This window comes from Pan troglodytes, chromosome 4 (genome assembly GCF_028858775.2).
Source record: "Pan troglodytes isolate AG18354 chromosome 4, NHGRI_mPanTro3-v2.0_pri, whole genome shotgun sequence".
In the NCBI taxonomy this organism is placed as follows: Eukaryota; Metazoa; Chordata; class Mammalia; order Primates; family Hominidae; genus Pan; species Pan troglodytes.
This window is the reverse complement of record NC_072402.2, coordinates 140039892-140055733: the sequence shown is the minus strand read 5'-3', so window position 1 is coordinate 140055733 and position 15842 is coordinate 140039892. Positions and strand designations below refer to the sequence as shown.

Genomic DNA, 15842 nt, shown 5'->3' with positions numbered 1-15842 from the left:
AAGGTCTTACTCTGTTGTTGCCCAGGCTGGAGTGCAGTGGTGTGACCATGGCTCGCTGCAGCCTTACCTCCCAGGCTCAAGCAATCCTCCCATCTCAGCCTCCTGAGTAGCTGGAACCACAGGTGCATGCCACCATGACCGGTTAATTTTTTAATTTTTTGTAGAGATGGGGGTCTCGCTATGTTGCTCAAGCTGGTCTTGAACTCCTGGGTTCAAGCAATCCTTCTGCCTCAGCTTCCCAAAGTGCTGGGATTACAGGGTGAGCCACCAGGCCCAGCCTAAACACTGTTAAAGGCAGAATTCATTTACTGGAAGATGGATCTGCAGAAATCTAGAATGTGACCCAGAGACACAAAGAGATTAAAAAAATACAAACAGCAACATATGTGACATTGGAAGATAAAACCAGAGTTCCAATACATATTTGTATTTAATAAAGAAAAGAACGAGGAAGAGGAAGTATTTATATAGAATAGGACAGAGACTAGAGTGAGGTAAGTGATATGTGTAGACTACAAAATTTAATGTAGACACTCACTCTCAGGGCCAGGCTTATATTTACACACGCTCCATAATGAGCACATCCTTAAATTTTGTGCCCTAGGTTCACACTAGTTATGGCCTTGAGAATTTTTACAAATTGTTGTAAAACACCAAACTCTGGGTCCAGAAATTCCAGGGGTCCAGGATAAAGAAAAAAAAGTTCACATCTAGATATATTACAGTGAAACAGCAGAGGGCCTGGGACAAATACATATCACTTTTGTTTTCTTTGTTTTTTTTTAGATAAGATCTTGCTTTGGCCGGGCGCGGTGGCTCACGCCTGTAATCCCAGCACTTTGGGAGGCAGAGGTGGGAGGATCACGAGGTCAGGAGATCGAGACCATCCTGGTGAGCACAGTGAAACCCCGTCTCTACTAAAAATACAAAAAAAAAAAAAAAAAGATCTTGCTTTGTCCCTCAGGCTGGACTGCAGTGATGGGATCACAGTTCACTGCAGCCTCAAACTCCTGGGCTGAAGGAATCCTCCCACCTCAGCCTCTTTTTTCTTTTTTTTTTTTTTGGACAGAGTCTGGTTCTATTGCCCAGGCTGGAGTACACTGGCATGATCTCAGCTCACTGCAACCTCTGCCTCCCAGGTTCAAGTGATTCTCCTGCTTCAGCCTCCTGAGTAGCTGGGATTACAGGCACCCACCACCATGCCCAGCTAATTTTTATATTTTTAGTAGAGATGGGGTTTCACCATGTTAGCCAGGCTGGTCTCGAACTCCTGACCTCAGGTGATCCACCCACCTCAGCCTGCCAATGTTCTGGGATTACAGGCGTGAGCCACCGTGCCTGGCCCACCTCAGCCTCTTGAGTAGTTGGGACCACAGATGCATCCCACTATGCCCAGTCAATTTTTATTTTATTTATTTATTTATTCATTCATTTTTTATTTTTTAAATTTATTTTTTGAAATGGAGTCTCGCTCTGTCGCCCAGGCTGGAGTGCAGTGGCGCGATCTCGGCTCACTGCAAGCTCCGCCTCCCGGGTTCAGCCATTCTCCTGCCTCAGCCTCCCAAGTAACTGGGACTACAGGTGCCTGCAACGGCGCCCGGCTAATTGTTTTTTGTATTTTTAGTAGAGATGGGGTTTCACCGTGTTAGCCAGGATGGTCTCGATCTCCTGACCTCGTGATCTGCCCACCTCGGCCTCCCAAAGTGCTGGGATTACAGGCGTGAGCCACTGCGCCCGGCCAATTTTTACATTTTGTAGAAACAGGGTCTTGCTATGCTGCCCAGGCTGTTCTGGAACTCCTAGGCTCAAGCAATCCTGCCTTCACCTCCCAAAGTGCTAGAATTACAGCCGTGTGCCACTGTGCCTAGCCCAGATCAATTTTAATTTTAATTTTATTTTTTTGAGATGGAGTCTCACTCTGTCACCCAGGCTAGAGTGTGGTGGCGTGATCTCAGCTTACTGCAACCTCCGCCTCCTGGGCTCAAGCGATCCTTTTTGCCTCAGCCTCCTGAGTAGCTGAGACTACAGGCAAGAGCCACCACAAGCCGGCTAATTTTTTTTTTTTTTTTTTTTTTTTTTGAGACGGAGTCTCGCTCTGTTGCCCAGGCTGGACTGCAGTGGCACTTGGCTCACTGCAAGCTCTACCTCCCAGGTTCACGCCATTCTCCTGCCTCAGCCTCCCGAGTAGCTGGGACTACAGGCACGTGCCACCACACACACCCAGCTAATTTTTTGTATTTTTAGTAGAGACGGGGTTTCACTGTGTTAGCCAGGAGGGTCTCGATCTCCTGACTTCGTGATCTGCCCACCTCGGCCTCCCAAAGTGCTGGGATTACAGGCCTTGGCCACCACGCCCAGCCTAATTTTCTTATTTTTTGTAGAGATGGGGTTTCGCCATGTCGTCCAGGCTGGTCTCAAACTCCTGGACCCAAGCAATCCTCCTACCTCAGCCTCCCAAAGTGCTGGGATTACAGGTGTGAGCCACCGTGCCCAGCCCAGATCAATTTTTAAAAAGATACAATTAGACTCACTGCATACTTCTTAGTAGGCACAACGGAAGCTGGAATTCAGCAGAATGGTATTTTCCTCATTGTGCTGCAACAAAACAACTGCAACCAAGAATTCTATTCAAGAATTCAAATATGAAGATGAAATAAAGTCATTTTCAACCCAATAAAAGCTAACAGAATTTACTACCAACAGACTCTTACTAAAGGAAATTCTCAAGAATGAATTTCAGGCAGAAGGAAGTCTATCTTAGACATATGGTCTTATAACAAGGAACAGTGAAAAAAGAGATTGGTAGTTCTGTGGGTCAATGTGAGCAACATTTGACTGTATAAAGAAACAATAATACTGTCTAATCTGGCCTAAGGGAAGAAAAAAAGAATGAAAACACCGGACTACAGAATATAAACGTGTATATGTGTTGAGGTAAAGGGAGAGGGCAGAGATTGAAGTTAATGCAATTTAAGAGTCTTGTATTCAGGTTTTATTTGTTTTGTTTTGTTTTTGTGGGGGATGGAGTCTCGCTCTGTCACTCAGGATGGAGTGCAGTGGTGCGATCTCAGCTCACTGCAACCTCCACCTCCTGGGCTCAAGCCATTCTCCTGCCTCAGCTTCCCAAGTAGCTGTGATTACAGGACGCGCCACCACACCCAGCTAATTTTTGTATTTTTAGCAGAGATGGGGTTTCAGCATGTTGGCCAGGCTGCTCTTAAACTCCTGACTTCAGGTGATCTACCCTCCTTGGCCTCCCAAAGTGCTGGGATTACAGGCATGAGCCACCGCACCTGGCCAGGTCCTTGTATTCTTTAGGAGGATAGAAACTGTGATTAACTTTTTTTTTTTTTTTTGAGACAGAGTCTTACTCTTGTCACCCAGGCTGAAGTGCAGTGGCATGATCTGGGCTCACTGCAACCTCCGCCTCCCAGGTTCAAGTGATTTTCCTGCCTCAGCCTTCCGAGTAGCTGGGACTACAGGTGCCTGCCACCACGCCCGGCTAATTTTTGTATTTTTAGTAGAAACAGGGTTTCACCAGGTTGGCCAGGCTGGTCTCGAACTCCTGACCTCAGGTGATCTACCCACCTCGGCCTCTTAAAGTGCTGGGATTACAGGTGTGAGCCACCACCACGCCCGGCCTGTGATTAACTTTTTAAATATCTAGAGGATCCACTAAAAGAAGAGATGGAGAGACTGTAACTTACTAGGCAATCAATGGGAAAAAAAGAGATGATTGAAAAAAAAAAAAGCCCAATCCATAAGAAGACAGGAAAGTAGAAAGAAACACAAGAATAAAACCAGGACAAAGAGAAGAAAATAAGATAGAAGGAAATCTGACTAATTTAATAATTTTCAATACTCATATTAATGCAAGCAATCTGAAATGTACTCCACTATATACCCCAAGAAGCTTATCCACTGTAGCGAAAATAGAGAAAAGACAAAGCTTGTCCAACTTGCTAGGAAACAAAATCCAGTAATACATGTGTATCACAAGCAAAACAAAGGAGTTAGGGTAAGTGACTGCTAAACTTTCCTCCTGTTTTTTTCCAGCCTATATAATTTCTCCATAAAGTCAAGCAGAACAAATTTGGTCATTTGAGGAGAGGTCATTTGATGAAGAAACTATTTGCAAACATAATAGACATACTTTGCAGAGTGTAGGGAAACTACAGGGATGGTGCAGCACCCTGGAACCAGGAACAACAGGGTTCCACTATCACTCCTAGAACTGAAGGGGCAGTGTGGGGATGGGCAGTTACCAGAACCCATTGTGGTCCTTGCAAGTCATTCTTCACTCTGTGGCCAGAATGAGCTTTTCAAAATGCAAATTAGATCTTGTCACCCCCTAACACAAATACTTACACACATATCCATGGCTTCAAATCCTTTAATAGTAACCCATTGTCCTCAAGAAGCATAAAAGTGCAGATCCTTGAGAGAGCCTCCAAAGCCTTTTGTGCTCTGTCCTCAGCATGGGCCCTGTCCCCCATATTTCTAGCTCTTCGTGGGACCAGGGTCCACCTCATTTTCATCCCCGTAGTCACACTGGTCTTTTTGCATTTCCTTGGATTCACTGTGATCCCTCTAGCCTCAAGACCTTTGCATATGCTGTCTTCTGCCTGCAATATTTCTCACTCCACCTTCCAAACCCCACTTAATACCACTGATCTTTTAGCTCTGAGCTGAAATGTCGCTTACTAGAGAAACTTTTCCAAACTCTGTCTTCATTATATACCTTTAGAACATTACTGCCTCTCCTGCAGAAGACTTATTGCTGTTGTCATTTTCTACTTATATTTATGCAATTAATTTTTCTTTTTTTTTAGAGACAAGGTCTTGCTCTGTCACCCAGGCTGGAGTGCAGTAGTACAATCATGGTTCCCTGCAGCCATGAACTCCTGGGCTCAAGGGATCCTCCTGCTTCAGCCTCCCAAGTAGGTGGGACTACAGGCGCACACCACCACACCTGGCTAATTTTTTAATTTTTTGTAGAGATGGGGTCTTGCTATGTTGCCCAGGCTGGTCCCAAAGTGCTAGGGTTAGAGGTGTGAACCACTACACCTGACCATACTTGTGCAGTTATTTGATGCGTGTACGTCCCACTAGATTGGAAGCTCCATGAGGGTGAGAATGGCAGCCTTTTTGCTAACTGCTATACAGTGGCTGGCACCTAGCAGAAGCTCAGTAAATACTGATGAATGAAGGAATGAAAAATCCTCACCAGGTGTAAAGCACTTTGTCCAGAAACAAATACTATATACCCCAAGAAGCTTATCCCAGTTTCATTACACAGCTTGCAATCATTCATTCACATATATATTTTTAAATTTACATTTATTTTGTAGAAACAAGGTCTTGCTATGTTGTCCAGGCTGGTTTTGAACCCCTGGGCTTAAGCGATCTTCCCACCTAGGCCTCACAAAGTTCTGGGATTGCAGGTGTGAGCCACTGTGCCCAGCCCATGCACATATTACTCACTTTCCATTTCTCTGGGTCAGAGAGAATTCAGGGCAGCTTCCTTCAAGGGCCTCTCTGAAACATCAAAACAGCCCCTGGGCTTTTAATGACATGAACATTGTGGGAGAACCTCCAAGTCAGCGATGGCAGATTGGCCAGGTATCCCAGCAAACCTGGTGGGCACTCAAGGTGGAGGATAGGGAGCCTCTCCCCATCTGGGCCCGTCAGACCCAGAGCGAAGGCAGCTGGATTGAACAATCAATCAGTAGCCTTTCCAAGGGTCCTAAATGGTGGTTGGGGCCATAGGCAATGGCACCTAAGTGACTGAGTTCCAGGCATTTTGGCGAAGTGGGGCTGAAGGAGTTTAGTTGGTTCCAGATGATTGCTAATCATAGAGAAAACCCTCTGCTTTAAAATTCACACTTGGGAAAAGGACCAAAAGCATTTCCTTCGATTAACAAAATCTGCATCCTGTTCTCTGATTTGATTGACTTTACACGTGGATGGTAATAACTATGCCTTGGCTTCCTATCCTTAAGGAGGATGAAGATTTTTAGGCTCTTTAAGGGCATCAATAATAACAATAATAACAGTAGGCCGGGCACGGTGGCTCACACCTGTAATCCCAGCACTTTAGGAGGCCGAGGTGGGCAGATCACGAGGTCAGGAGATCGAGACCATCCTGGCTAACATGGTGAAACCCCCGTCTCTACTAAAAATACAAAAAATTAGCTGGGCGTGTGTGGTGGCACGCGCCTGTAGTCCCAGCTACTCGGGAGGCTGAGGTGGAAGAATTGCTTGAACCAGGGAGGCAGAGGTGTTATAGTGACTGCACTCCAGCCTGGGTGACAGAGCAAGACTCAGTCTCAAAAAAAAAAAATAACAATAATAATAATAATAATAATAACAGTAGCAGCAACTAACATATACTGAACATCACTCTGTGCCAGGCTCTGTGCTAAGTTATTGATTTTATATATATAAAATCTCTTTTAAATCTTTGTGGAAATCAGCTCATATTGGTCCCCTGCCGAAAACCATTCAGTGATTTTTCATCGATCTTAAAATGCAAACTATTAACCACGGCCTTCAAGGCCCTATGACCTGGCTCTGCCTATTTCTACTGCCTTTCTCAAACAGCCCTCTCCCTTGGCTAGTTAGCTCCAACAAAATCAACCTTCCTTCTGCTCCTCACATACACCACGCTTGTTTCTGCCTCAGGCCCTTGCACCAGCTAGCCCTTCTGTGTAAAGCACTGTTCCTTCATTTGAGTCTCAGCTCAGGCATCACCTGCCTGATTTCCCTACCACCCTCACCTCATTGCTTGACCACAGCCCCCTGATACCTCCAGAGCATGTATCACTATCTGAAATGATCTTAATTATTTGTTTAACTACCATCCCTCTCCCCTAACTAGAATGTACATTCCATGAGAGCAAAGCCTTATCTGTCTTGTTCACTTCTGAATTCTCAGTGCCCGAAACAGAGCCCAGTAGGCATTCCATAAACATTTCTCAAATAAAGGAATGGGTGGAAGACCGAATGAGATGAGTGCTCCCGTATTTACACTATTTGATAGATAAAGGACCTGAAGCTTAGTGACATTAGGTGACTTGCCTGAAGTCACAGAGGTAGTAGATAGGTAGAGGAGATGAGAGAGAATCTAACCCAGGCCTAGCTGACTCCAAGACTTGTGCGCTTAATCACTACACAAACTGAGATTCATCCCATGAGTCGTGTCTCAAGGGATGGTCAGACTGGTCTCAAACTCCCGACCTCAGGTGATCCGCCCACCTTGGCCTCCCAAAGTGCTGGGATTACAAGCGTGAGCCACCGCGCCCAGTGGATGTTTAAATTTTATATGCTCCCCTCATTAGACTAAGCTATTTGAGAGCAAGGGATTCCTCTAACTCATTCATTGTTGTGTCCTTGGGGTCTAGCATGGTGCCTGGTATCTAGAAGGGGCTTAAATACTGGTTGAATGAATGAATGACCAAATGAAGTGGCATGAATGGAGGCCAGAGTAGTAAAGGTGGCCCAAAGCACAAATGTCAAGTCAGAAAGACAGGCCCAGCCCCCATCCCTCCCATGCAGTATGAAAGCCAAGATCAGGCCTCCAAAAAGTCACTGATCCAGATGAGTCCAGGTGGGCATTCCTTATCCCTGTGCTTCTCCTGAGGGTCCCATTCTTTTACATAAAGGACACAGACACTTATGAGGTGTTTACTGAACCACCCTATGGAGTTGGAATCATCATGCCCATTACATAAATAAGATTGAGGCTCTAAGTGATCAGTAACTTGCCTAAGATCTCTAAACAAACTAAGTGGCCGTACCCTGGGCCAAGTCCGTTTATGGAGTTCCCAAAGCCAGAGCTTGTCAACCACTGTCACATCTGAGTGTTCAAGGTTACCAGGGAATTTCTGTGATTTGCAAGCAAGGACTAAGGAGGTTACTCCTGGCCACTGGTGGGTTGTGGTTTTTTTTTTTTTTTTTTATTCTTCATATTCACTGCTCACAATGGCTGTTCTGGATTTAGCTCTCACATCTGATAATGGACAGTGTGCTTGCATTTAAATGTGAATTTCAACAAATGCAAATTTGAACTGTGCCATAGAAATTCACGAGTGAAAACCAGGGTCTTGGAGGAAGGGCAGGGAAAAGGAAACTAGTGACCTGTGTTACCATAGCCAAGTTAAAATCTTTAACATCTCCCTGTTACACAAAACAACTAGAAGACCACAAAAATAGCTACGCACCTGGCTCTGAGCTAAGTTACTTGAAAAGCATCATGCCATTTAGTGCTTACAGCAACCCTCTAAGTAGATGCTATGTATATTCCCTTCCTACAGTCAAGGCCTGAAGAGATTAAGAATTATGCCAAGTCACCAAGTGCTTAACATGTCCCCCCCCTTATACAGATTCAAGAGAACCAACAGCATACACATTCAGCCTGATATCACACTACCTGTTACCACTGAAACTCTTCAAACAAGGGTTGATCTTGGTTAAAATCAACCCTTTGGTCAACTATTTAAGGTAGCCAACCACACAATTAAAAACTTTTGTTTTTTTGAGACAGGATCTCACTCTGTCACCCAGGCTGGGGTACAATGGTGCCATTTTGGCTCATTGCAGCCTAGACTTCCCGAGCTCAGGTGATTCTCCCACCTCCACTTCCCAAGTAGCTGGGACTACAGGCACGCGCCACCATGCCTGACTAATTTTTTGTATTTTTAGTAGAGACAGGGGTTCACCATGTTGCCCAGGCTGTTTTTGAACTCCTGGACTCAGGCAATCTGCCAGCCTCAGCCTCCCAGAATGTTGGGATTACAGGCGTGAGCCATCGTGCCCGGCCTCAAAATGCTTTTGTCCTGCAAAAACTGTTCTAGTTAAAACACTGATGACAACTGCAGTATAATTGTTTTAACTTTTTATTAATAAAGACTTTTAAAAAATTTTAGATTGTTTTTCTGAGTTCTTGATGCACCCAGATAAATGAGCTTCTGTTGAAATTCTAACTAATTCTTTGCAACAAAACAGTTGCATATGTTGAATAATTATCTAATATGTATTAGCTCAATCACGGCTTACTGCAGCCCCAACCTCCCTGGCTCAAGCTATCCTCCCACCTTAGCCTCCTAAGTAGCTGGGACCACAAACGTGTACCACTACACCCAGCTTTTTTTTTTTTTTCTTTCTGTAGAGATGGGGGTGTCTCCTTATGCTGCCCAGACTGGTCTTGAACTCCTTGGCTCAGGTGATCCTCCTGCCTCCCAAAACACTGGGATTACAGGCGAGCCTGGCTTGGGCACTGTTCTAAGTGCCTTATGTTCAATACCCCATTCAAGCTCCGCTCAACCCTTTGTGGTAAGTACTACTATCAGTTTTCATTTTATAGAGGGGGAAACTGAGGCACATAAAGTTTGAATAACTTGTCTGAGACTATGGAGCATGTAAGGGCAGGATTTAACCCTAGCAATCTGTAGGCAGTGTCTGTCCATCTGTCTTTCAAGCTGTCCAGCCCAAAGCTGAAACAGCTGAAACGCTGAACCGGAAAGCTTAGGAGGTAGTGCCAGGCCAGAGTTCTAACCTCTTGTTCTGACACATCGTCTCTTCCTCAAAGGACTAGGGTCCCCAAGGCTGTTTCCTGGTTCTGGGCCTTCTACCACTGAGCTCAGCCTGGCTGAGTCTGAATTCTGCAGATCTGAGCTCTGGGGAACCTTCTTGAGGGCCTCAGGCTGTGCCCCCCTCCTTTGCTCTCTGTACTTTGTATGCACTGCTGATGTTAACTGTAATTAAGTGATTCTTTGATCAACTATTTGTTTAATGTCTATCTCCCGAACTTGACTATAAATGGTAGGAGTCCAGAATTTCTACACAGGTGGAAGGAAATAATCTGTTTGGGTAGGGGGGCCTTTGCTTCCATTGCTTAATACTTACTAAGGTTGAGAAATGTCAACTGAACACAGAAATGAATGGGGGTTCTGATGGAGATTGTAGGAAGAAAACACATGCCATCCTCACCTCTCCATGCCCTCCCTGTGGCATCACCACTGACTATAAGCCCTATAAGAGCAAAAATTGTGTCTGTCCCTTTTCTCACTATAACTGTTAACAGCTGGCACTATGCCTGAAACATAAGAAGTGTGTCACAAAAATAACACCAAAAAAACAATTTTTTGTGGAATAAATAAAATTTTTAAATGGAGCCTTGCACTTCTGGTCTGCAAAAGAGGGGTGACACAATCAAGACCCATTTTTTTTTTTTTTTATTTTAGACGGAGTCTCGCTCTGTCACCCAGGCTGGAGTGCAGTGGCGCGATCCCGGCTCACTGCAAGCTCCGCCCCTCCAGGTTTAAGCAATTCTCCGTCTCAGCCTCTGGAGTAGCTGGGATTACAGGCGCATGCCGCCATGCCCGGCTAATTTTTTTGTATTTTTAGTACAGACGGGGTTTCACCATCTTGGCCAGGCTGGTCTTGAACTCCTGACCTTGTGATCCACCCGCCTCAGCCTCCCAAAGTGCTGGGATTACAGGCATGAGCCACCGCACCCAGCCAAAGACCCAGCTTTTTGAAACAATTTTACATATGAAAACATGCTGCACATACAACTGGCATACAGTAAGTGCTCCAGAAGTGACTGTCATTGAATTGGAATTCCTGCCTCTCCTCAATCCCACTAACTCCAGGTCCTAGCAAGCCTAGGAGATTAATAAAAGAACAAAGCTCAAAACTGAACCTACTCTACTCCCCTGGCCACAATCTGGTGGGAGTGAGGCTGTTTTTATTGGAATCAGGGTAAAAGATTGTCATTAGCCCTGGCAGGAATGCAAGGTTGTTAGGATGTGCCTCTAGCAGGAAAGTTATACCTGGGGAAGACATCGAGTAGCTTTGGAATGAACAGAGTCAGATGAAGCAGAAAAACAAATCCAGCACAGGCCTACCGGCCACCCAATCCTAAAGAAGGAACATGATGTCTTCACCCTGCAATGGAGCAAATGCTCTGCATTCCCCAACCACCTTTCGTTCTGTCCCCTCACCCCCTAAACTGTGGCCCCAGGGCTGCTGGAGAGGTTTAAAACACAAATCAGAATGTGTCAGACCTTGCTTAAAATCCTTAATAGGATGACATCTGAATTCCTCACCAGGCTCACTTCAAACTTGCTCATAAAGCTGTGGCCACAGAGGCCTTCTGTCAGTACCTCTAATATGCCAGGCTTTTCCCACACACGGCCTCCACCCATGCTCCCTCTGCCTGAGATGTTTCTCCAGTCCTCCCTCAGATTCACTTCTCAGTCTTTGGGTCTCAACTCACAACTAGAAGCCGCCCTCTCAGAGACATTCCCTGATGACCAAATCAGAATCAGCTCCTTCCACCATCCCCCACCTCCCCGGCAAGCAACATACCCCAGAGAAAGCTCATTTCCCTCCTAGCACTTAGAACCTCATGTTGCAGTCTGTCTGTCTGTCTGTCTTTTCAAAAGACTGTGAGCTTCACAAGGGCAGGGAGGGCTGTCTGTCCCTCACCACTGAGTCTCCAGAGTCAGGGCAGGCCCCACTACAGAATCGATCAATGAATGAGTGAATGAATGAATGAATGAATGAAATTTTCATAACTGCTGCTCCAAACCATTCCTCAGCTTAGGTTCCAAGCACAACCAGAATATGACCTCCAGAGCCCTTCTAGACGCTCTGAATCTCGCTGTACTTAAGCATCAGAGGCCCCTCCCAGCTCAAGATTGGGAGCTCCTCCTTCTCCCCACCACAGGCTGGGGTCTCCTCGCATTCTCTTTCAGGGAAGCTGAGAAAGACTATGAAATGTAATCCTGTCTGTCTCCTGAGTTTCTCTAATAAAGAAAACAGGATAGCAACCCCCCTCCCCGCGGCTCCTCCAATCCTCCTTTTCTGCCATAGATTTAAGATTTATTTATTCCCATCCTTCTAATTGTTTCAGCAAGGGCCATGGGTGAGCACCAGCTGGAAAATTACTGCTTCAGCTTTCATTGTTTAAAATGCTTAAATGACATGCGAGAAACAGGTTTTTAGGTCTGTGATGCTGAGAAGGGTTGGTAGCAAAGCCAGGTTGCAAAGACCTAGAAAATCAGTGCTACAATTTACCAGCTCTTCCATATACCCGGTGCAGGACCCTTGGCCTCAGTTCCTACAGCTGACAGAGAGGGCGATACTTAACTTCAACACCCTTAAAAGGAAGTCCTGCACAGCTGTACCCATTTTTCTGGCGAAGAGTTCTCTTGGTCTTAGAGAAAGGTCTCGCCCCTGAAAGGAAGGCTGAGGTTCCCTAGGGGAGAGTCTGCTCTGCCCTCAGGAGCTGGGTAAGTACACGGAGAGGTGAGCCGAATGGTGAGAAGGCATTTTAGGCTAGGACTCGGTGACCTTGGGCTGCCTGTCTCTAGAGTCCCAGCCCCAGCCCTAGGCCAGACCTCAGCCCTGGGCTGGGAGCCTTTCATTGGTTCCTCTGACAACAGCCAAGCACAATCCTATAGTGGCGTAGGAAGAAAAAGACTGCCACACAATCTCCCCGTGAGGCCAGAACAGCGGCAAGACAGATCTTACAAGGGACTCAGGGCCAAGCCCTGGCCCAGACTCTGCTCTTATCCACGCCTCAAAGCCACCCCCCGCCCCGGACTTCCCGGAGGCTACAGGCTCCTCCGTTCCAGGGAGGAGCAGGGCCTGCTGCGAGGGCTCCCCGCCTTCCTGGAGTCAGGCCTAATGGCGGGGGCTTTTCTTTCACCGGCTTGAGCTGATCCTCACCCCCGCCCCCCAACGCCACCATCATTAACAGCAAAGAAAGGATCCCCAGCCATTTCCATTTCCTCTGCGGCTCAAGAGCCCCGTTGTTATTTAATCCTGAGGCCACCCCGGCAGCATCCTCGGCGCAGCCGGCTCCACCCATCCACCTGGCCAGTTCTCGGCCGCTCCCACTTCCCCGGAGGGGAGGCTGGTGAGAGGTGGGGGATATTGGGGAAAGGCGCCTACAACAGCGAAGGGCCGTGGGCCTTCGGTGGACCGAGGCTCCTCAGGCCAGCGTCCTGTGAGGGCTGGGAAACCGACTGGGACAGAGAGAGGACACCTAGCTAGGGCGACAGAGAGCGGGCAGACGCCCGGGCACTGCGGACATTGCACTGGGGCGGGGGGCTGGGGGAACGCTGGGAGGCGAGGGCCAGGCTTCCTCTGGCTGAGTTGCCAGAATCGCCCCGGGGGGTACTGGAGCCGGAAGAGGCCTGGGCCCAGTCACTGTCTACACCCAAGAAATGGGGGGAGGGGCGGCCAGCACTCACGAGAGATTCAGCCTCAGGAAAAAGAACCAGATTCACTCACCAATCCTCACCCCACCCTTTGATATGAATGATGGACATTTTCCTAATTTTTGGTAAACGCAGCTTCAAGACCCCTCCCGCCTGGCGTCTCTGGCCTAGAGCAAGAGAAGGCCCCCAGTAGGGGTCCTCCCGCCCCCCCCTTTTGACTGCCTGCGGGGGGCAGAGATCCCCAGATCTAGGTGTGTCCTCCCCCACCCTGCTCTCAACCCGGGATCCGGAGGCCGCAGCGCCCCCCACCCCCCAGCGACACTGACGGTTCCTGCCCAGGCCCGCAGTGGCGTGAAGGTGGCCTTTACCTCCTCTCGCAGGCTGGGAGGGGGTGCAGCCCGCGCAGCTGGCCCAGCTGCAGCAGTCGCCGCCGCCCTCCATTCATTTAAAAAAAAAAAAAAAGGCAACAACAACCTCCACTGGAACCTCCACCCCTCTTTGTAAAAGAACGACGGCTCCTGGTGGAGCTTGAGCCAGTCCCAGCAATCACGGGTTAAGATCTTTTCCCGCCCCCCATTCATAAAAAAAGGAGCGGAGCGCATGCGCGCTCAGGGTCTGTTGTGCCCACCCATTCATAGAATCGCGAACGGCACGCGTGCGCACTGGCGCTCCCTTCCCTCCCATTCATAAAAAAGCCATTTTCCCAGGCAGTGGTTGCAACATCGCCGCGGAGGTACCGAGCTGAGCTGACAGCGCGGAGCTGGCGCTGTGGAGCGCAGGGAGCCTTGCCGGTTCCTCCGACCGGCGTCTGCGAGTACAGCGGCGGCTAACCTGCTCCGGCTCCAGGATTTACACAGACGTGGGGCGATGCTTGTGACCCTGCAGCTCCTCAAAGTAAGTCCATGGCCGGTTTGGAGATCTGAAACTGCCCCGCTCTGAGCCGCGACGCGACTCCCCTCTTGGGCTGGGGCAAATGGTGCGCTATTTCTAGGCGCGCCTCAGTGTTCCTTCCCTCAGCCTGCGCCTCCTTGAGTCGCTGCGGTGCGCCGCAGCTCCCTGACGCCCTCGGCCCGGCCGGCACGGCGCCGGGGGTGTTCACAGCCTGGCACCGCCGTTTCCGACCCCTGGGCATTGCCAAGCCCGGCTTCCCCGCCCTCTGAGACTCGGGAAGCCCCGTGCGTGTCCCGGGAGTTTGCCTCTGGCCTGGCCTCTTTCCTTCTCCTGCCACCATCCGCCTCGAACGCTGGAACGGGCGTCTCTGGGCTTGGTCAGGAGCCACCGTTTGGGTCGGGGGGCGCCCTCGCTCTGGGCGGCTCGCCCACCTCCCAGCTCGGTGCCCACGGTGCCAGCTTTGCCGTGTATCTCCCAGCCCGCCGTAGCGGCCTATGCTCGACGTAGATTTTTTCTTTCTCTTCGGAGCCGTGACGGACTGAATTCCCTCCCCTTCTGCCTCTCCCTCGATGGTCAGCGAGGGGCTGGCTCAGGACTGGGCATTCCTACTCCCTCTCCTTGGCGAGGCGGTTCCTCGCCGTCTGACCTTTGCTCCGCTGCCGCATTTTATGCTATGCAACTGCCTTGCAGTTGACTTTTTCTTGCCTGGCCTCTGTAAGGCCTGAGGCTCCTCGGCCACCCTGTACCTCCCTATCCTCGGGCACCGAGCTGTGCCAGGCCCCGGAGCCCCCAGGCCGCGCTAGGGCTGCGGTGGGGGTTGAAGGTGCGTTTACATAACACCAGGCGTGTGGGAGCTGGAGGAAGAGGTTGCGAACGTAGGAGAGATAAGGCTCCTACTTTCCCTCCTTCCTTCTTGGTGGTACCAGGCTTGACATCACAGAGAAGAGGATAGAGACGGTATGTTCTGACAAATTCTGAATCGCCAAGACCCCGGGGACAGTGAGCTGGGTGAGGGCGGGTTTGGCTAGCCAGGGCAGCTAGAGCTTGGCTCCATCACTGGGTCCAGGGCTGTGCCCAGTTCCCCCTCCATGCAGACGATCAAAAAGCATTTAGACAGTAGCTGCTCTTGTGCAAGAAGACGGTTTCTCAATTCTCCTTGATTGGGGGCAGGGGGTTGTGGGCAGGAGAGGCAGGGGAGACAGAAAATGGTTGCGTGGCTTATAGGGCTGAAGGATGGGCAAGAGGCGAAATGGGCTGGAGGGGCTAGATGGTAGGCAGAGTAGGGAGCTGCTGGCTGCCTCTTTCACCAGCTGCTGGAGGGGCATCCATATTGCCAAGGCCTCTGTGAGGGCAGGAGGCCGCCTTCTGGCGCAGCAAGGCTTCCGTACCCCCCAGCGCAGTTAGTGCTGGAAAGAAGAGTGTACAGTGGGGTGCCCAAACCTAGTGGCAGCCCCTTCTTTCCTGCCTCCAAATCAGTGGCGTGATTCTCTCCAGTTTTGGGAGAGGCCAGACACACTGGAGGCCAAAGAACTTGCAGAGGGGCGGGAGCAAGCACTCGTCTGTGTCTGTAGCTGACCGAGGCACTAACCTCCCTGACAAGTCTCTCGGGATTCAAAGCTGGAAGGTATACGGCTCAGAGAAGTTGGGAACTGCGGGTTTATCAATCTCTTAATGAGCTCAGTCTGGCCTGAGGCCCTACCCAATATTGCACTGGTGGAT

General features: G+C 49.1%; 1 protein-coding gene and 1 long non-coding RNA gene across 8 annotated transcripts in view; one reads left to right on the top strand and one right to left on the bottom strand.

Moving 5' to 3' along the window:
• Positions 1 to 13787, bottom strand: part of LOC104006586 (uncharacterized) — a 27701-nt gene extending 13914 nt beyond the window's left edge. Inside the window, exon 1 of one of the 2 annotated variants that reach the window (XR_010157338.1) lies at positions 13601 to 13787. This is a non-coding gene — a long non-coding RNA (uncharacterized LOC104006586). The remainder of the gene's footprint in view (positions 1 to 13600) is intronic. The other variant, XR_001717951.4, reaches the window with a different exon arrangement.
• SPRY4 (sprouty RTK signaling antagonist 4) overlaps positions 12197 to 15842 on the top strand; it is a 16356-nt gene continuing 12710 nt past the window's right edge. The window contains exons 1-2 of one of the 6 annotated variants that reach the window (XM_527058.8): positions 12197 to 12299; positions 13940 to 14126. The gene's annotated coding sequence lies outside the window, so the exon portion shown is untranslated. Of the gene's footprint in view, positions 12300 to 13869; positions 14127 to 14440; positions 15081 to 15842 lie in introns of those variants that run through there. The other 5 variants (XM_001153185.6, XM_009449862.5, XM_009449863.5 and 2 more) reach the window with 5 other exon arrangements.